A 21,250-nucleotide genomic window follows, 5' to 3' on the forward strand; every position below is an offset into this window, starting at 1 on the left:
AACATAAGGCGGGGGGGGGGGGGGGCGGCGGCGGCTTATTTTTCTAACCTGAATTTAAAGACTCTGGTTTAAACAGATGTATAGGAATTTGCCAGTCTTACTGGACTAGCTTTGTGTGTGTGTGTGTGTGTGTGTGTGTGTGTGTGTGTGTGCAAGGTTTATTCAAGAAAGTAAAAGTGAAGAGTGGGAGAGAAACTGGCTCTGCAGAGTGAGCTTGGGGTGAGTAAAGAGAAAAAAGAGGGTAAGAGGAAAGATAAACGCACACGATGCATCTGGAAAACACGGCACGGACTATCATGGAAAGCTACAATAGCTGGACTAGCTTTTATTGGGTTCCATATGAAAAAAAATTTTGAAATTTTAAAAATTATTTTCGATTCTGACAGATTGTATTACACAACAATCGTATCTTCACCCCGTGTTGTCCAGCGTTGCCTTGAATTTCTGGGATCAGCCCCCCAGTAGCTGGATGACCAGACATTCACATCTTTTTTTTTTTTTTAATTTAAGTGCTGGGAATTGAACATATAAGCACTATGCCACCAAGCTGTACCTACAGCTTTTTTTTTGGTACCAGAGATCGAACTCGGGTCCTTGCACTTCTGAGGCAGGCAACAGAACCTCTGAGCTAAATCCCCAGCCTCCCTACAGCTTTTTTAAAAGCATGTGTGAGGGGCAGTGAAGCTCAGCCGGTCCCAGCACCCAGAAGGAAGCTCTCCCACCTCCATCCCAAGCTCCTAGGGCAGAGGAGGTGAGCCGCATGGGCACCAGAAGCACCCACCCCCCATGGAAATGAGAAGACACATAAACAAGCCTCAAAAACAGACTTCCAGATCACCTACAGCAACCCCAAAGGGAAACGAGATGGAACACTCTGATACTCAACCACCTGGACTCTCTGAACTGTCAACAAAAGAGGATCTGGGAAAAATGAAATCAGAAATAATTACTCAGATAACAGCAAAGATTTTCCTCATGGTGCAAGACATGATTAATAAATCTAGAGAGGACACAGATAAAAAAAATAGAGGATCTGAGGAACATGATGGAATCCCAACACAGGAAACAAATGTAATATATAAAACAGATACAAACAGATTTCCAAGAGATTAAAAACTCCATCTTGCCGGGGATTTAGCTCAGTGGTTTCGCCGCCTGCTGTGCAAGTGCAAGGACCAGAGTTTGATCCCCAGTACCAAAAAAAAAAAAAAAAATTTTCTAAAAACTCCATCAAAAGTCTACACAGCAGAATGAACCAATGTGAGGACAGAATTTCACATATAGAAGATAAGATTGCAATTAGTGAGGAGGAAAAGAAAAATTGCTTTAAAATTGTAAGGGAACATGAGAAATCAATCCAGCAGCTGCTAGACGATGCAAGAATAACATAAGACTGAATGGAGTCAATGAAGAAGGAGGAGCAAGTGCAGAGGACATAAAAAAACTGTTCACAGAAGTGATGGCAGAAAATTTCCCAAGGAGGGGAAAAGAACTTGACATACAGATAAGTGAGGCATATAGGACTCCAGCTAGCCTTAATCAAAAAAAATCTACATATAGGCATATAATAGGATTCCAGGAATCCAACAGAAGAATAAAATTCTACAAGCAGTGAGAGAAAAGAAACAAATCACATACAAAAGCATGTGTGAATATTACTTACACCTGCAGGTCCAAGACCAATCTGTCAACATGGTAATAACTGAAAAGAAGACAAAAGGGGTAGAGAGGACTGATACCTTTTTTTTTGGTACTGGGGATCAAACTCAGGACCTGGCACTTGCCAAGCAGACGTGGCACTACCAAGCTATATCCCAGCCACCTGATAACTTTTTAAATATGTTTTATTTTTTAAAATTTTTAAAGTTTTTTTGCACTACTAGGGATTGTACCCTGGGCCTTTACACAGAGCTACATGCCCAGTTCTTATTTTTAGGATCTCAATAACTTGCCTAAGCTAGGCTCAAACTTGCAGTCCTCTTGCCCTAGACTCCTAAAGTACTGGGCATGTACCACCAGGTCGAGCTCAATTTTGTAATTTTTGAGTGAAATTACAGATTTTTTTTATTGTTCTTAAACCCTATGTTGTTGGGAGCAATGCTACATAATTCTAGGGATAAATCATTTGGTTAGCCTAGTTCTCTTGCCTACAGCCCAGCTACAGAATAACTCCAGTTTGGCCTCCGGTCACAACTGAGACTTCAGTGATCCAGTGATGCTGTGATTCTCCAGGCCAAGAAACATCCTGGGAGAACAAACATCTGCTCAGTTCCTCACTGTTCTTGGACTGATTAACATCTTGTTTGCCGGAGATGTACTGAACTCTCTGCAAGCCTTCCGTTACACCTTGTTTATCCCAATGTGAACTATTGAACTCTCTGCAAGTCATTTGTTACTTTTGTTTCTCCCGATGTACTGAATAAAAGGTGTGGTAAGCTGGGGGCTTTGTCTTTGCTGCCCAGAGCAGCACTGATCAGACCCAAACCTCAGCTGCTTCTCAGTCTCATTTTTCTACCTTTCCTGTAATTCGCCGTGTGCTGCCGTGGCTCGGAGGAGACCAGGACTCACTGCAGAGGTTCTGCTAACATCCCCTTCCCCTGTCCCCTACACTATGTTAAACATCTTACAATCAATAAAAGATATTAAAACACATCTCATATGGAAAAGAACATCAGGGCCGGGGATTTAGCTCAGTGATTCCGCCACCTGCCTCACAAGCGCAGGTCTCCAGTTTGACCCCCAGTACCAAAAAAAAAAAAAAAAAAAAGAAAAGAACATCAAGTTGGACTGAAAACTACTTTAGGTAACATCTATCTAATCAGTTTGCATGTTGTTATTTCTTGAGCACATTACTCTGCAATGTCCCAAACAGCTTTATAATAAGCAAAAAACAAGCAGAAACTTTAAAAATTGGCCAGATAAGATGGCTCATGCCTGTAATCCCACCACTCAGGAGGCTGAGGCAGGAGTACCGTGAGTTGAGGCCAGACTGAGTTACATATCAAGTTCAAGACCAGCCTAGACTACATAGTGAGTCTCTTATCTCAGAAAACAAAATTAAATAATTGATTTTGACACTTAATTTATTCCAATAAAAAATACAGCGTTCAACAAAACTGAATAATACAAAACAGTAACAATGTTCTAACCTGAACAAGAAGCTGAGCACTCTTTTTTTTTTTTTTGGTACCAGGAATTGAACTCAAGGACCTTGCGCTCGCAAGGCTGGCGGCAGAACCACTGAGCTAAATCCTCGGCCCCTGAGCACTCTTAAAAAGGCATTTTCCTCAAACACCAGCTAGGAGACAAAGAATTTAAACACCCACCAAAGTACAGAGACTTTGTAAGTTAGCATTCACTAACTTAAAGACACCTTCTAGCTATTATTTAAATGTAGCAAGATATTCTTTTATTGTTGGTTTTGCTTCTCTTTCTCTGTACATGAGTATGTGCATTCGTGCCTCTGTGTGTGTGTGTGTGTGTGTATGTGTGTGTGTGTGTAACTGGCTGCATTTTCTCTTTCAGACACTAGAGGGAAATGTAAAATCCATTCACTGTACCTGGGATTTCATTTTGTTCATTCATTCATTAACATTACCAAATATTAATTGTGTCCCTGCATGCCAAAAACCGTTAGACCCCAGAGACAAAAAGATAAGTGAGATACAGAACCTGTCCCAGATGCTCTGGAGAGTGAGGCAGGATTGCTTGGGTAATCAAGTTTGAGACCGGCCCCAGCAACATAGTTAAGACCTTATCTCAAACAAACAAACCATCAATAACAGTTTGTTTTATTTGTTTATTTCTCTGAAAGCAGACAATACACAAGAGTAGAAAAGCAAACCCTAGCCTTTGGGAGAATATGGATTTGGAACAAGATAGGAGAAATTATTTCTTCTGACCAAAGGAAGAAAATGTGTCCATATAATAATTCGCATTAGACAAACTAGCCTATCCAAACTGGCTTTTCCATTAATAATCTTCCTCATTTTAATCTACATGAAAGTAACTTATATCTAGATGGTATCATTAAACTGCTCTCTGTGGAAGGTAGAGGCATTATCTAGCCTGGAAGATTTGCTAAAATAACTAGTTGGCTAGGTTTGAAAAACCAATTGTACACAGTTTATATTTTATTTTATTTTTTGTGGTACCACAGATCAAACTCGGGTCCTTGCACTTGCGAGAAAGGCGGTGGAACCACTGAGCTAAATCCCCGGCCCAATTGTACACAGTTTAAAAGGCACAAAGGCAACAAATACAACTGGGGTTAACACTGCTTAAATAATTTAAAAAAAAAAAAAATCAATCTCCAGGGATTTAGCTCAGTGGTTCCACTGTCTGCCTCGAAAGCACAAGGTCCTGAGTTCCATTCATCGTACCAAAAAAAAAAAAATCTCCCTGGGCATGCTGGTTCATCCCTGTAATCTCAGTATTTGGGAGGCTGAGACAGGAGGATTGTTGTGAGTTTGAGACCAGCCTGGACTACACAGTGAGACCTTGTCTTAAAAAAAAAAAAAGGACAGGCTAGGTTTGGTGGCACATGCCTATCTATAATCAGGAGGAACAAATCCAAGGCTAGACAGGGCAATTTAGTCAGACCTTGTCTCAAATTTTAAAAATAGAGAGTCGGTTGTGGTGGCTCACACCTGTAATCTCAGCACTATGGGAGGCTAAGGCAGGAGGATCATAAGCTCAAGGCCAGCCTGGGCAATTTAGCCACTTAGTGAGGCTATTTTTCTTTAAAAATGAAATAATAATAATAAATAAAAATGGCTAGGATATAGCTCAGTGCAAAGGCCTTGGGTTAAATCCTCAGTACTATAAATAAATAAAAAAATAAATAAATAGGGATGTAGTTCAATGATAGAGGGCTTGCCTAGTATGTGTGAACCTTTGAGTTCAATACCCAGCACTATATGGCGGTGGAAGGTTGGCTGGGTCAGCAAATCATTTCTATACCAAAACAACTCAAGATTCCATATGAAAGAATTTAATTGATAAACCAGAATTAAAGCTCAAAGTCATGATAAGAACACCAAAGGGACATTTGTGTGGTGCTTTTGCCCCTAATCTTCAAAATGACTGACACATCTTATGCTATGTTAGAATATTTAGGTTGTATGCAGTGTGTTGAGGAGTTGGAGAAATGGGATAAATTGTTAAATTCTCATGCGGATAGGGTAGCACATGGTAGAAAAAGTGAAAAGCCAACATCCTAAAAAAGTTTCACACACATACAGAGACAAAATGAGACAGCAAACTTGTGAATGAAGCATGATTTGGCATCTTTAAATGCAGAGCCAGTTTTCTTCCAGTGCCAAAGCCAATGGCTTCTCCTGAAAATAAAATGGAACAGTTCCTGAAAAAGCCCTGGACGCTGTTTCCCCACAATCCTATAATCTGTCAGAAGACAGAAAACACAAAAAAAGGCTGTGCCAGCTAGAAAAAGCAAATTATAACCAACACAGAGCCAACACTTTACTTCAGACAGAAGGAGTTTTTCTATGTATATTTGGAAGGAGAGACAAAAGAAGCTTACCATTGCTTAAATAACCAAGGCAAGCAATTAATTTAACCAAACACCATCTTGGATTACCATATGACACAATAGCCTGCCCCTGTCCCGCCCCCCCTTTTCTGCCTGCCTTCCCACTTACTCATACACAGCCTTAGAAAGTATTTGCCACTGGGTGTGGTGGTGCATGCCTGTAATCCCAGCCCTCTCAGAGGCTGAGGCAAGAGGATCACCAAGAGTTCAAGGCCAGACTGGGCTACATAGCAAGACTCTGTCTCAAAAAACAAACCAAAAAGTATTTGCAATCCTTTAAAGAGTTGCAGATCAATCACAATATACAAAAAGCCAATGGAGAATATATTCAGTCTTTTTTTTTTTGGTACTGGGGATCCAACTCAGGACTTTGCCCTTTTGAGGCAGGCACAGTGCCACTGAGCTAAATCGCCAGCCCTAGGTAATATATTCAGAATGTGAACAAGTCACAGAAGAAATATATAAAGCAAAAATAATTACATATACTGTATTCCACCTTGTAAGGCATTTCTCCAAACAGTCCCAAAGGTATTTTGTCTTAATATTGCAAACTTCCAGAGAAACGAGCTACTCTAAATGAAAAAAATAAAGTAAAGATAAGGATGCCCAGCATGAGTAATACATAGTCCTAAAAATATTTAGGATAACTAGGCACGGTGGCACATGGCTGTAGTCCCAACTACTTAGGAGGATGAGGCAGGAGAATTGTTTGAGCCTAGTAAACCAAAGTCACCCTTGGCAACATGTCAAAACCAATTTTTAAAAAGGGCTTTCTAAGTACCCACATTGGGAACGAAAACTATTAAATAGAATGGATACAGGTAAACTGCAAATCCAATCCAAAGGAACTAAAAATAAGAATAGAAGATAAACTTTCACCTATGAACACAGAACAGCTGAAGCCAATCCCTCAGTCTACAAAAAACAAGGCAGATGATGAAAGCAAATAACAGAAAGTATTACTAAATATAACCATATAAGTAAAATATCTCCAAGAAAATAAGCTTACCCAACTAGCTCTAATGCGGAAGAGAGCCACTCAGGGACCCTTTTCCTATTCACCAAATACAAAAGAAAAGCAAATAATGGCACAACTCAGTGGCACATACTTATAACCCCAGCTACTTAGAATATTTCTTTTTCTTTTTCTTTTTTTTTTTTTTTTGGTACCGGGGATCGAACTGGGTCCTTGCGCTTGCTTAGCAGGCGTTGAAACCACTGAGCTAAATCCCCGGCAACCCCAGCTACTTAGGAGGCTGAGGCAGGAGGATCACAAGTCTGAGTTCAGCTTGGGCAACAAAATGATGAGACCTTGTCTCAAAATTTTTAAAAAACAATTTTTTTTAAAGAGAGCCATCACTAGGTGTGGTGGCACACACCTACAATTCCAGCACTTGGGAAGCTGAGGCAGGAGGATCATCATTAGTTCAATACTAGTCTGGGCTACATAGTGAGTTCAAGGCCAGCCTTGAATTACAGTGTACTACACCGTGAAAGCTTGTTTAAAAAGAAAAAAAAAAGGAACAAATAATGCTGGATAAAGCAACAGCAAGCAGTCTTCCCATCAAAGAGGAAAAGAAACCCAAGCCTTTTATTTGTCCTTGATACAAAGAGGTAATGAATTATAAGAGAACACAAATTCCAGGATTAAAAAAAAGATTCAAATCCAACCTGTGTAAAACTAGTATCTTCATGTCATTTTGTTCTAACATTAGTAACGCATGGACGGGTTCCTATACCAAAAACAATACACATGATCCCAACTGAGCTGTCAGCAGGGTAAAGTTCTAAGCACATCAGCAGTCTATCACTTAACTATTTCACCTTTCCCTTATCAGTTTTAGACCACATTCTGATTTTCCTCTATTGTTAATGTCACTTTAGAGGCTGAGGAAAATTTAGTTCAAGAGATTCAAATTTCAAGCATTTTTCAAGTACATTATATTTAATGATGCCAGTGATTCTATATTTAGAATCAGGTGTGGAACAAAGAGTGCTAGTTTTGCCTGAAATAGCACCATGTGAGTCTTCAAATCCTGATTAAAACTATCATCTAACCCGGCATTAAAGTGTGTCTCTATGGAGTAGTCTACAATAAATTAAAATTTTTTTCAATATTTTTTGTGAATGGTGTTAATTGATTGGCTGTGATGCTTTAAATATAGAAATAAACCACTCCTACCAGTCCTTTAATCATTTATCATTGTACCTACCATAGTATGGAATTCATATTCTTCCTTGAACCTAAAAGCCAAAATGATAAAACTCTTATAATAGCTCAAGCATGGTGGCATATGCCTGTAATCTTAGCACTCTCCGAGTCTGAGGCAGGAAGATCACAAATTCAAACCCAGCCTAGGAAACTTAGCAATTTAGCAAGAGCCTGTCTCAAAATAAAATATGGGTTATGCTGGACATAGTGGTGCACGCCTGTAATCCCAGCACTCAGAGGCTGAGGCAGGAGGATCACCATGAGTTCGAGGCCAGCCTGAATTATAGAAAGACCTTGTCTCAAAAAACCAAAAGGTGGTCCAGGGATTTAGGTCAGTGGTACCCTACCTGCCTCTTATGCGCAAGGTCCTGAGTTCAATCCCTATACCAAAAAGGAGGTGGGAAGGCAGAGGGGAGGGGAGGAGAAGAGGAAGGAAGGGCAATGTAGCTCAGTGTGAAGGTCATGGGTTCACTCTCCAGTATCACCAAAGGAAACAAAAAAATCTCTTACATAGAACCCTTCTAAAGTTATACTATGATAAATCTTTACGGAAATATCTGTCTTCAATAAGTTGTTTCATTATGGTTCCATAATTGTTACATTCCAGAAATTAGGGTACCAATAACTTTTCCCAAATTCTGAGCTATTTTTTCTTCAAAGCATACTGATAAAAATATATCACCTTTCTCAAAAGAACCTAAGGCCTGTAACAGACACCATGCTGCTAATTTTCACAACCTCCCAATGAAGAACTATTATTTAGCATTTATATCACACTTTAACTTGCAAAAGTGTTTTACAATTATTTTCATTAGTAGTCATGCCTCACAGCCATCTAACCTGAGCTAAACTGGTCCTGTTATCCTCATCTGACAACTGAGAGAAATAATACACCTTAAGGCCAAGGTCAAGCCAATCTGTTTTTCCAAGATCAGAGACCTACCTATTAAAAACAGTATCACTCACTCACCAGTTAACTCATAACCAGCTGCTTATAACACTAATAAAAGCAGGGCTAAGGGCCGGGGATTTAGCTCAGTGGTTCCGCAGCCTACCTCAAAAGTCCAAGGACCCGAGTTCAATCCCCGGTACCAAAAACAAAACCAAACAAAACCAGGGCTGTGTGTGTGCATGTTTCTCATTTGCTAGAAGTGGTAGCATACCCTTGAAATCCCAGCACTCAAGTGGCTGAGGCAAGAGGACTGTCTCAGGTCCAAGGCCAGCCACCCTGGGCTACATAGTGAGTTCAAGGACAGCTTGAACTACAGAGTGAGACCCTGTCTCTAAATAAATAAATACATAAATAAAATCTAGGGCCAGGGATTTAGCTCAGTGGTTCCACTGCCTGCCTTGTAAGTGGAAGGACCCGAGTATTCGATCCCCGGTACCAATAAATTAAAAAAAAAATTTAAAAATTTAAAAAGTAGTTGTCTACTTAGCCTCATTTGCATATAAGCTTCATAAAAGCAGGGAATTTTAGTAGGTTATTGCTAGTGCTCAGTATGTAGTAGAAAAACTCAATAAATTTGTTTTGTTTTGTTTTTGGTACCGGAGATAGAACTCGGGTCCTTGCACTTGCAAGGCAGGGGGCAGAACCACTGAGCTAAATCCCTCGCCCAAAATTCAATAAATTTGGCAGGCTTAATTGTTAAATACTGAGGTTTAAAAGATGAAAAAGAGCTGGGGATGTAACTCCATAGTAGAGTGTTTCTCTAACACTAACCCTAATCCTTGCAAGGCCCTGGGTATAAGGAACAGCATTAAAAAAAAGACAGACAGATAAACATAACCCTTATCCTACCTACAACGAACTCACACAATACAAAATAGGGAATGGAACATTTAAATAATAAATGTAATGCTAGCAGGATATAAAATGTCAGGGTACCCCAGCAGCAAAAGTGATTAATTCTGTCTTGAAAACTGGAAGACTTCACAGAAGAAATGAACTATGACATGCTAATTCTTAAAGATTAATTAGGCTGGGCATGGTGGTGCATGCCTGTAATCTGAGCACTTGGGAGGCTGAGACAGGAGGATCACTGTGAATTCCAGGACAGCCTAGGCTACACAGTGAGTCCAAGTCCAGCCTGGGCTACATAGGAAGACCATACCTCAAAAAAAAAGAAGAAAAAGTTAAGGTTTAAGTAAGAGAGTTACTAAATTATTATGTCTGTTTTGAAGAAAGTGCCTTGAAAAGATGGCAGAGTGGTGAACAGCAAAGAAACAGCCTCTCTGAGATTTGCTGTCCAGACGCTGTACTACAGCAACATGAGAAATAGGAGGAGGGAAGTGGGTCCCCAGGACCCACCAAGGATCTAAAGTGAGAATTAAAGCCCACAGGGAGAGTAAACACAGAGATCTCAATGCAGAAGGAAGTAGCAAGCAGCACTTTCTCCCTGACCCCTGACTCACTGCATGGGAGGGGCAGCTTGAACCTGCAGTCACACAGTGACTACTGGCAACCCCAGAAGCCACCACAGAGAAATGCACCAGTGGAATGGAGCAGTGGAGCAGCAGACTGCAGTGGCTGATGATTTATTTGGGTTTAGATGTCCCCCAGAAGAGGGCGATTGGCTGGTAGCCACCATGGAAAGAGGACAACTGAGCTTGGAACTCAGAGCAGCTACTGGCTGGCTCCATCTACTGGCTCCCAGTGTCAGGGTGAGGCAGAAAGGAATTTAAGTCAGCTAGAGGTCAAGGAGGCAAATTCAAAACCACAGGGTGCTAAATTCAAACCAGCAGGAGGCACATAGCATGTTGCAGGCTGAACAACTCAGGCTCTAGCCTCATAGCCAGAAACCAGCCTGAATTTCACTGAAACTAAAGATGCAGGCTTGCTGAGATTATTTACTACCCCACCTATAATCTGGCTTAATCAACACGAATCTGGGCTCTGCCTGCCAACTCTGTTTACTAGTGACAGCAGAGACAAACCCTGAAGTGGACATTGTTTTTCTTTTCTTGTTTATTTTTTGTTTTTCTTCATTGTTCTTGTTTTCATATGAGGGTGAACACTGTTTCTAGTTGTTTTGTTGTTGTTCTGTTGTTTTTTTTTTTTTTCAGTACCAGGGATCGAACTCGGGACCTTGTGCTTACAAGGCAGGCAGCAGCACCACTGAGCTAAATCCCCAGCCCCTGTTCTGGTTTTTATTTCTTCCTTCTCTCTTTCCCTCCTGTCTTCACTAGTTTCCCAAAGTTTGTGTAATCATCCTCTATCCTCCAGCCTTGCTTCTAATCTCTTCCTCTTCTATTTCTGTATTTTCCCCCTAACCCCTTTTAAATTTTTCCCCTGAGGGTAAAATCATCATATTGAGGGTATATTTACCGTACACAATTTTCTGATTTGTTTTAGATTTTGTTATTCGGTGGACTCTTGATTTATGAACTCAATTCGTTCCTGAGGGCTGACTGTAACTCAAGTTGGTCAATTGAGGGCTCAGGCTCCTCTACACAGCCTTCAAAGTCTCTCTCCTGTATACAGGCAGATCTCATTGTCCTTAGAGAGACATTGGCCCAAGATTTCTCAATTAACCCCACACAGGAAAGGATGTTGCACTGTTCCTTCCAAAACTCTTTAAGGGTTAAATCTGTATCTGAGACCATCTGGAAGTACAAATGGCTGGCATTCAGGTTGTAACTCAAGACTTTGTTCATAAATTAAAACTAAAATTCAGGTCATAATCCATACGGTGACCATAATGAAAGACATGGTTAGTGACTCCAGAGCAGACACTAATAAAAAATAGAGGCGCTTAGGAAAATGATGGAAACCACAAATGCCCAACATAGGAAAGAAATGGAATCCATGAAACAGATTCAAACAGATATCCAGGAGATTAAAAATTCCATTGAAAGTATACACAGCAGAATGAGCTAATGTGAGGACAGAATATCAGATGCAGAAGACAAGACTGTGATTAACAATCATGTAAAGAAAGGTTTCTTTTGGTACCGGGTATCAAACTCGGGTCCTTGAGAGTGGTGGTGGAACCACTGAGCTAAATCCCCGGCCCAAGAAAGGTTTCTTAAAAATAGCAAGAGACTACAAAAAAATCAAACCAATAGCTGCTAGATGATGTAAATAAGAATAATATAAGACTGACTGAAGTCAATGAAAAAACAGAAGGTAGCCCAAACAACATAAACCTATTCACAGAAGTAATGGCAGATAACTCCCCAAGCAGGGAAAAAGAATTTGACATACAGATAAGTGAGGCATACAGTTAACCATGATAAAAAAAAATCTGTACCAAGGCATATAATAGTCAAGATTCCAGATATTCAACACAAGAACAGAATATTAAAAGCTGTTAGAGCCAGGTGTGGTGGCACACCCCTGTAGTCCCAGCACTCGGGAGCCTGAGGAAGGAGGGTTGCCATGAGTTCGAGGCCAACCTGGACTACAACACAGTGATTTCAAGGCTAGCCTGAACTACATAGCAAGAAGACCCTGTCTCAAAAGTAAATAAAATAAAAGCTGTTAGAGAAAAGAAACAAATCACCTATAAAGGAAACCATCAGAGGGTCGAGGATTTAGCTCAGTGGTGCCACCACCACCTCCCTTGCAAGCGCAAGGTCCCAAGTTCAATCCCCAGTACCAAAAAAAAGTTCAAGAGAAACCATCAGAATCACAGCAGACTTCTCAACACAAATCTTCAAGTCAAGGAGAGCTTGGACTGAAGTATTTCAAGCTCTAAAAGAAAACAACTTCCAACCCAGACTGATGTCCCCACTAAAACTATCTTTCAAAACTGATGGAGAAGTAACATACTTCCATGAGAAAGAACACCTGAACAAATTCATGACCACCAAACCAGAATTGCAAAATGTTCTGAAGGATATTCTAGAAAGACATAATGAGGAGGTCTTGAGGACTCAAGGTCCTGAGCTCAATCCCCAGTACCAAAAAAAAAAAAAAAAAGAAAGAAAAAAAGGAAATCAACCAATAACAAAGGCTGGCAGAGCTGTGGGGGAAAAGGAATCCTTCTCTACTGTTGGTGGAAGCGTAGACTGGTGCAACCACTGTGGAAATCAGTGTCAAGATTCCTCAGAAAACTAAGACTACAGGGGTCATTTGATGCAGCTATTCTCTTTCTTGGTATTTTCCCAAAAGAATTCAAAGCATCATACCACAGCAATATATCCACATCCATGTTTATAGCTGCACAGTTTGTAACAGTGAAATCTTGGAAACAGTCCAAATGCCCATCAACTGATGAATGGATGAAGAAGATGTGGGGGTTTTTTTATACAATGGAATACTACTCTGCCGTAAAGGATAGGCTTGAGACATTTATAGCTAATTGGATGGACCCTGAGACTGTACTCTTAAGTGAGATAAATCGGACACACGTGCTTAAATACCACATTGTTTGTCTGGTATGAGAAACCAAAAGTGGAAATAAGGACCAAAAGGTGTAACAGATATTGGGAAATGGGAAGAAAATGTTCAAATGAGAAGGGGAACAAGGGAGGGAGTAGGGGGAAAGTAAGGAAGGGGCAAGAAAAAAAATAGAAGGAAAAAATGGAAATAAAGCTTTTGTAAATAAGGAGGGGAAGAGGGGTTGAAGGGCAGGGAGAGAAATGGGGAAAAAAAGAAGCAGGACAGACATGTCATGTACAGGTACAAAGTCCCTACAATGAATGTTACCATTATGTATATCTGAAATATATCAATTAAAAAGATGTGCCTTGGGGCCGGGGATTTAGCTCAGTGATTTCCTCGCCTGCTGCACAAGTGCAAGGACCCGAGTTCGATCCCCGGTACCAAAAAAAAAAAAGGAAAAAAAATGTGCCTTGAAGGGGGAGAACAATAGCTTGCACAAAATCATGCTGATGTAAAGAGGAAGGGATGGACTTAAGCATCTGCTGTGTATTGGCACTGCAAGTAATGAAGAGTCTTAAAGAAAAAAGGGCAGACTTAAGTAGTGCTAAAATTTAGAAAGATCACTTTTTAAAAATTTTGTTATGATGAGATCTTGCTATGATGTCTACTATGTCTCCAACATGTGAGCTCAAGTGAGCCTACATAAGCCTCCAGAGTAGCTACTACTACAGGCATGCATCACCACGCACAGATCACTTTTGTGACAGTTTGGTGGATAAACAGGACAAGTGATAAGACTTGAGGCATGCAGAACAATTAGGATTCCAATTATCCAAGTGCAAAATGACCTGGATGATGATCCAAGTCTTTGATCATATGGCTGGAAATAAAAAGGCAGATTTTGACGAGTTTCAAAATTAAAACTGAATCTGAGGCCAGGCATGGTGGCACACGTCTGTAATCCCAGCACTTTGGAGGATTGTCACAAGTTCAAGGCCAGCCTAGGCTACACAGTGAATTCAAGGCCAGACTAAACTACATAGGGAAACCCTGTCTTTAAAAAAAAAAAAAAAAAAAAGAACTGGCCATGGGGGATCAACCAGATATGGCTGACAAAGAGATGGAGGATTCAAGGTCAATTCCAAAAACAATTTTTTTCTGTACTAGGGGATGAATATAAGGCATCACACATGCTAGGCATGTGCTCTACAACCGAGCTACATTGCAACACTTTTTGGACCAGGCGTGGTGGTACACACCTGTAATCCCAGCATCAGGAGGCTGAGGCAGGAGCATCATTGTGAGTTCCAGGCCATCCTGGGCTACACAGTGAGTTCAAGGTAAGCCTGGACTACATAACAAGACCCTGTCTCAAAAAACAAAAACAGTGCCAGGTGTGGTGGTGCACAACTGTAGTCCCAGCACACAGGAGGCTGAGGCAGGAGGATCACCATGAGTTCAAGACCAGCCTGAGCTGCACAGGGAGACCCTGTTTGTTTATTTTGGTTTTTTTGAGACAGGGTATCCCTATGCAGTTCAGGCTGGCTTTGAACTCACTATGTAGCTCAGGCTGGCCTCAAACTCCTGGCAATCCCACTAATTCAGCATCCTGATGGCTGAGATTACAAGCATCCACCACCACTCCCAGTGAGAACTTTTTAAAAAAATAATTACATTTTATTTTGAAACAGGATCTTGCTAACTTGAGGCTAGCCTTGAACTTGAAATCCTCTCACTTCAGCCTCTTGAGGATTTAGGATTGCAGACATATATGCTACCATGCTCCACCAAGTTCAAATTTTTTATTGAGGCAACTGTGTGGCTATTGATACCATTCAATCGGGATGAGAATTTAGAAGGTTAGATTTTGTATCAAAGATAATGATTTCTGAGGTTGCCCACAGAATGTTCAAGCTGGTTTTAGAGAGTCTTGAGTTTAATTTAGAAATATGAAGAAAATGTGTATGTAGAGAATTATATGACTTGCAAAAAAAATGTTTAAAAGATGAGGCTGAGGGCTGGGGATTTAGCTCAGTGGTTTCACCGCCTGCTGCACAAGCGTAAGGACCCAAGTTCAACCCTTGGTACCAAAAAAAAAAAAAAGATGAGGCTGAGGTACAATACAGTGTTTACCTAGCATGCTCAAGGCCCTGTGTTTAATCCCCAGTATTGCAAAAGTTTTAAAAAGGCCTTACTAGCCAGCTGTAACAGTATAGCCATAGTCCCATCTACTGTACTTGGCAGGCTGAGGCAGAGAACTATTTAAACCCAGGAATTTGAGGTCAACCTGGACAACAGAGCAAAATTGTCTCAGAAAAAAAAGAAAGAAAAAGAAGAAAAAAATTCTCACTTAGAAATTTGATATCAGATGCAAAAGCAGTCATTCGTAAAAAATAAGTGCAGAGGAGACACACTGGCAAATAGTTCAAACTGCCTTTCAGAAGAAAGCAGGAGAAGGGAGAAGAGGCTAGATGCCAAACAGGGGTAAATGCTGGCTCTGGTCCAGCTCCCAAAAATCACAACCAATTTTCCTAGTCTTCCCAAGCCCCAAAATCCATTCACCTGAGAGCCAAAATACACATTTTCCAGGAATATTTAAGAATATTTCTTGCTCCAAGCTTCAACTATTAAGTAATGCTTGGGAGAATATAGCTTGCATGGACTTTGAATGGGACCCACATATTAATTCCCCAATTAACTTGATAAATCTCACTACTGAAAACTTTCATTCACTAATGTGGAGGGTATATATTTAGGTGACACAACAGGGTCCTAGGATAGAAAGAAGAGACTGGAATAAGTGGAAAAATAAAACCTAACAAACAGCAGAAAAGAACTAGCAACCACCACCCCACCCCAGGAGACAAGAGTCTCACCATGTAGTCAAGGCTGGCCTCAAACTTGCAATCATCCTGCCTCAGCCTCTCAAATACTGGGATTACAGGCATGCGCCACAACCACATCCAGTTGCAAAATATTCTTAAAGTCTTAAGAATCAAGAGTACAAAACTGCCAGGCATGGTGTTGCATGTCTGTAATCCCATCCTCCCAGGGAGGCAGAGGCAGGAGGTTCACAAGCTGGAGGTCAGCCTGGACTACACAGTGAGACCCTGTCTCAAAAAAAAAAGTATACTGGGCTGGGGATTTAGCTCAGTGGTTCCAGTGCCTGCCTTGCACGTGAAAGGTCCCAAGTTTGATCCCCGGTAACAACAAAAAAAGAGTATACATATATCCCACAGCGGTGGCACATGCCTCTCGAATCAGCTGCTAGGGAGGCTAAGACAGGAGGATCACTTGAGCTCATAAGTTTGTCATGATCCTGGGCAACATAGGGAAACCCTGTCTATCTGTCTCTGTTTCTCTCTCTCACCCACACACATAAACAAACACACATACAGAGAGAACACATCTGCACATGACCCAGGTTAAAAGGAGGGGATCTAGCAAGAGATGTAATTCAGCAGTAGAGCACTTCCCTAGAATATATAAGACCCTGGCTTCAATCCCTAGCACCACACTGAAAAAAAAAAAAAATGGAGCCACATCTCTAATCCCAGCACTTTAGAGGACTGAAGCAGAAAAACTGTAAATTCAAGCACAGCCTAGGAAACACAGCAACTAGTGAGACCCTGTCTCAGTCTCAAAATAATAAAAAGCAGGCTGGGGATATAGCTCACTGGTGCAGCACCTACATGGCAAGCACAAGGTCCCGAGCCTGATTCCCGGTATTGAAAATAATAATAATAATAATAATAATAATAATAATAATAATAGAGATTAAGCTGTAGCTCAGTGGAAGTGGGTTCATTCCCTAGAGAACAGAAGGGGGGTGCAGCAAGGGAGTGAGAGGATGGGTGTGGTGGTGCTATAATCTCACCTACTCAGGAAGCTGAGGCAGAAAGATCATGAAATTCGAGGCCAGCCTGGATAACTTAGTGAGATGTTTCAAAATAAAATTTTTTAAAAGGGCTAGGGGTGTAGCTCAGAGATAGAGCCCTTGTCTAGTAGTCACAAGCCCCTAGGTTCAATTCCCAGTACAGCAACTAGGGGGGATGGGGTAGGACAAAGACAATTCACAGAAGTATTAATAAGTCTGGAAATCTTACAACTACCAAGGTTCTGATTTTTTCACTTGCACAGGTGTTCTGCTATTTCCTGCAGTTGCACAGAAGGAAAGAATATTTTGTATAAAGCTACGTATTATTTTTTGGTACAATAATGTTGAAAACCCATCTTTCCTAAAAGATATACTATTTATTCCAACTAATGAAAATAAAATATGTTAAACATCTTATACTTTACAAGTAAAAGTCCCTATACTGCCAGTGACTTTCCCCTGACTCCTCACCAAACTCCTACTCATTCTTGGTTTTTCTTGGTACTGGGGATCGAACTCGGGACCTCGCACTTGCCAGGCAGGCACTGTGCCACTAAATCCCCAGCCCTCATTCTTCAAGTCTTACCTGGAACATTCCTCAATCTATATCCTTTCTTAGTACCCTCAATATGGATTAAAAATGAACATGTTTTCACTGTACCTTAAAATTCTCAATCATCACTCAACACAATATTCTATAACTGATAGTTTAACTTGTTTGTTTTGTCCAATAAGACATAAACTCTGGATAAGCAAGAAAGACTACTTCCATTTTAGCTCTTAACACAGGGTAAGCAATGCATAAATGTTTGCCTGAATAACCAACTGGTTAGAGTCAAAGCAAGAAAGGAGAGAAGTTCAAAACAGGATGTCCTACTTTGTAGATAAGCTATAAGGGAATCTTCCAAAAGAGTAGAAGATGATAGCAGCTTTTACAAAGAAATCTTGGGCTGGGGATTTAGCTCAGTGGCGCCTCGCCTGCCTGGCAAGCAAAAGACCCTGAGTTCAATCCTGGGTACCAAAAAAAAGAAGAGATCTGGCCAGGCATTTTGGCACACGAGAGGCTGAGGCAGAAAGATCACCACAAAGAGTTCCAGGCTTGGGCTGGGGATGTAGTTCAGTGGCGCCACGCCTGCCTGGCAAGCGCAAGGTCCTGAGTTCCATCCCCGATAACGGAGAGAGGGACTGGGAAGAGTGAGTTTTGAGGCCAGCCTGGGCTACATAGTGAGTTCAAGGTGAGCCTAAACTATATAGGAGACACTGTCTCAAAAAATAAATAAAGTAAAGAGATCTGGCTGCACTGAGGATGTAGTTCAGTGGTAGAATGCTTTCTTACCATATATAAGGTCCTAGGTTCAAATCCCAGCATTACTGCTACTACCAATAATAATAAATAGATAAAAAAGATCTGGAGGCTGCAGGTGTAGTTCAATAATAGAGCTCTTCTCTTTTTCTTTCTTTTTTTGGCAGTACTAGGAATTAAAACCAGGACCTTTACACTAGTGTATTCCCTTTTTCATTATTTATTTTGAGAAAAGGCCTCATTAAGTCACTAAGATGCCCAGGCTGGACTTGAAACTTTTGCTCTTTTTGTCTTCTAGAGCGCTGGGTCCCAAGTTCAACCCCAGCTTGGGCAATTTATCAAGTTCTTGTCTGAAAATTTAAAAAGGACTGGGGATATAGCTCAGTGCGAAGGCCCTGGGTTCAATCTCCAATACCACCATTTTTAAAAAAGTGGGAGGGGGGATTTAGCTCAGTGGTTCTGCCACCTGCCTCGAAACAGCAAGGTCCCAAGTTCGATCCCCAGTATCCCCCCCCAAAAAAGGGAATCAACACCAACATTTTTCAGTGACACCAACAGAGCCAAAAAGCTTAAAAGATTCAAGCTTAAAAGATTCAGACATATATTTAATAAATGGTGTTGGAAAAACTGGATTTCAACCTGCCAAAGATTAAAACTAGACCCATACCTATCACCATGCACTAAACTAAGATCAAAGCGGATTAGAGATCTAAATATTAAGACAAAAACACTAAACTTGCTGGAAGATAAGTCAGGTAGAACTCTTGAAGACACTGGCATAGGAAAAGACTTTATGAACAAAATCTCAGTAGCATGGGAACTAGCACAAAGAATCAACAACCAGGATCTCATCTTGTTAAAAATCTTCTGCATTGCACCAACAGAACTAAGAGACAACCTACAATGTGGGAAAAAATTTTTAGTAGCTGTACCTCAGACAAAGGTCTACTATCTAGAATATATAAAGAATTGAAAAAACTCAGACCCCCCTAAATTCAAAGACCCAGTTCAAAAATGGGCATCTGAAATGAACAGACATTTCTCAGACAAAGAAGTAAAAGCAGCAAATAAATATATGAAAAAATGTTCAACATCACTGGTCATTCGAGAGATCCAGATAAAAACAACACTGAGATTCCACTTCACCCCAGAATGAATGGCTGCTATCAAGAAATCAACCAGGGAGCCGAGGATTTAGCTCAGTGGTTCTGCTGCCTGCCCCGCAAGCGCAAGGACGTGAGTTTAATCCCCGGTACCAAAAAAAAAAAAAATTTTATAAGCCAGGGATATAGCTCAGTGGTTCTGGTGCCTGCCTGGCAAGCATAAGGCCCTGAGTTCAATCCCCAGTACCAAAAAAAATTTATGGGCTGGGGATTTAGCTCAGTGGTTCCGTTGCCTGCCTTACAAGCACAAGGACCTGAGTTTGATCCCCAATACCAAAAAAAAAAGAAAAAAAAAAGAAATCAACCAATAACAAATGCTGGCGGGGCTGTGGGGAGAAAGGAACCCTTCTCCATTGTTGGTGGGAGTGCAGACTGGTGCAACCACTGTGGAAATCAGTATGGAGATACCTCAAAGAACTAGGGCTAGAGGTCCCATTTGATCCAGCTATTCCCCTGCTGGGTATCTTCCCCAAAGAATGAAAAGAATCATACCACAGCAATATATGTGCACCCATGTTTACAGTGGCACAGTTTGTAATAGCTAAAGCTTGGAAACAGCCCAAGTGCCCATCAACTGGAAACTGGATAAAGATGTGGGGTTTTTTTATAAAACGGAGTACTACTGAGCCATAAAGAATGAGAAACTAGGGGCCGGAGATTTAGCTCAGTGGTTCAGTCACCTGCCTCGAAAGCGCAAGGTCCCGAGTTCGATCCCCAGTACCACAAAGAAAAAAAAAAAACGAATGAGAAACTAGAGACATTTATAACTAAATGGATGCATACTGAGGCCATACTCTTTTTTTTTTTTTTTTGGTACCGGGGATCGAACTTGGGTCCTTGCGCTTGTGTAGCAGGCAGTGAAACCACTGAGCTAAATCCCCGGCCCTTGAGGCCATACTCTTAAGTGAAATAAATAGGACACACATGTGTAAATTCCAAATAGTTTCTCTAGTGTGAGAAACTGAAAGTGTAAATAAGGATTAAAATGATTAAAACAAATAACTGATAATTTGAAATATTAAAAGGTCCAAACGTGTAGGGGTGGTGGGAGGGGAAGGGGAAAGGAAAGAAGGGAAAGGAAAAATTATGAGAAAAGAAAAAAAATGGAAATGAAATCTATGTAAATAGGGAAAGCTGGAGGAGGTGAAGGACGCAGAGGTAATGGGGAAAAAAATAAGAACTAAGATACATCATGTACAGGTACAAGCATCCAATGATAAATGTAAACATACTGTATACCTAAAATGTACCAATAAAAGAATTTTTAAAAAAGATTCAGGCATAGTGACACATGCCTGTCACACCAGTTATTGTAGAGGCTGAAGCAAGATGATCACAACTCTGTCTCAAAAAAAAAAAGCTGAGGATATAGCTTAGGGGAGGAGGAATGAAGATAGGAAGGGAAGGTGGGAGGGAAGAAGGAAGGGGGAGCAAAAGAGAAAGGAGAGGAAAATAAAGACAAGAAAAAAACAAAGGAGGGCCAGGGATTTATTTCAGAGGTGCATCACCTGCCTCGAAAGCTCAAGGTCCTGAGTTCAAGCCCCAGTACCAAAAAAAAAAAAAAAAGAAAGAAAGAAACCAACCAAGCCAGGCATGGTGGTGGTGCATGCCTGTAATATCAGTACTCTGGAAAGCTGAGGCAGGAGGATTGCAAGCTCGGGTCCTGCCTGAGCAACTTAGCCACCCAGACCTTGTCTTTTAAAAAATTTTATGCCTTACAAGTGCAAGATCCTGAGTTCGATCTCCGGTACCAAAAAAATAAAAACTTTTAAAGGGTTGTAGGTGTAGCTCAGTGGTCCCTGGGTTCAATCCCCA

General features: G+C 40.9%; 1 protein-coding gene across 7 annotated transcripts in view; it reads right to left on the reverse strand.

Moving 5' to 3' along the window:
* The window catches only part of Fam222b (family with sequence similarity 222 member B), a 76,161-nt gene that overhangs the window by 46,626 nt on the left and 8,285 nt on the right, over positions 1-21,250 (reverse strand). The window lies entirely within an intron of this gene.

Source organism: Heterocephalus glaber, unplaced genomic scaffold (genome assembly GCF_053883595.1).
Source record: "Heterocephalus glaber isolate CG9 unplaced genomic scaffold, H.glaber_assembly_v1.0 deba00001564, whole genome shotgun sequence".
NCBI lineage: Eukaryota > Metazoa > Chordata > Mammalia > Rodentia > Bathyergidae > Heterocephalus > Heterocephalus glaber.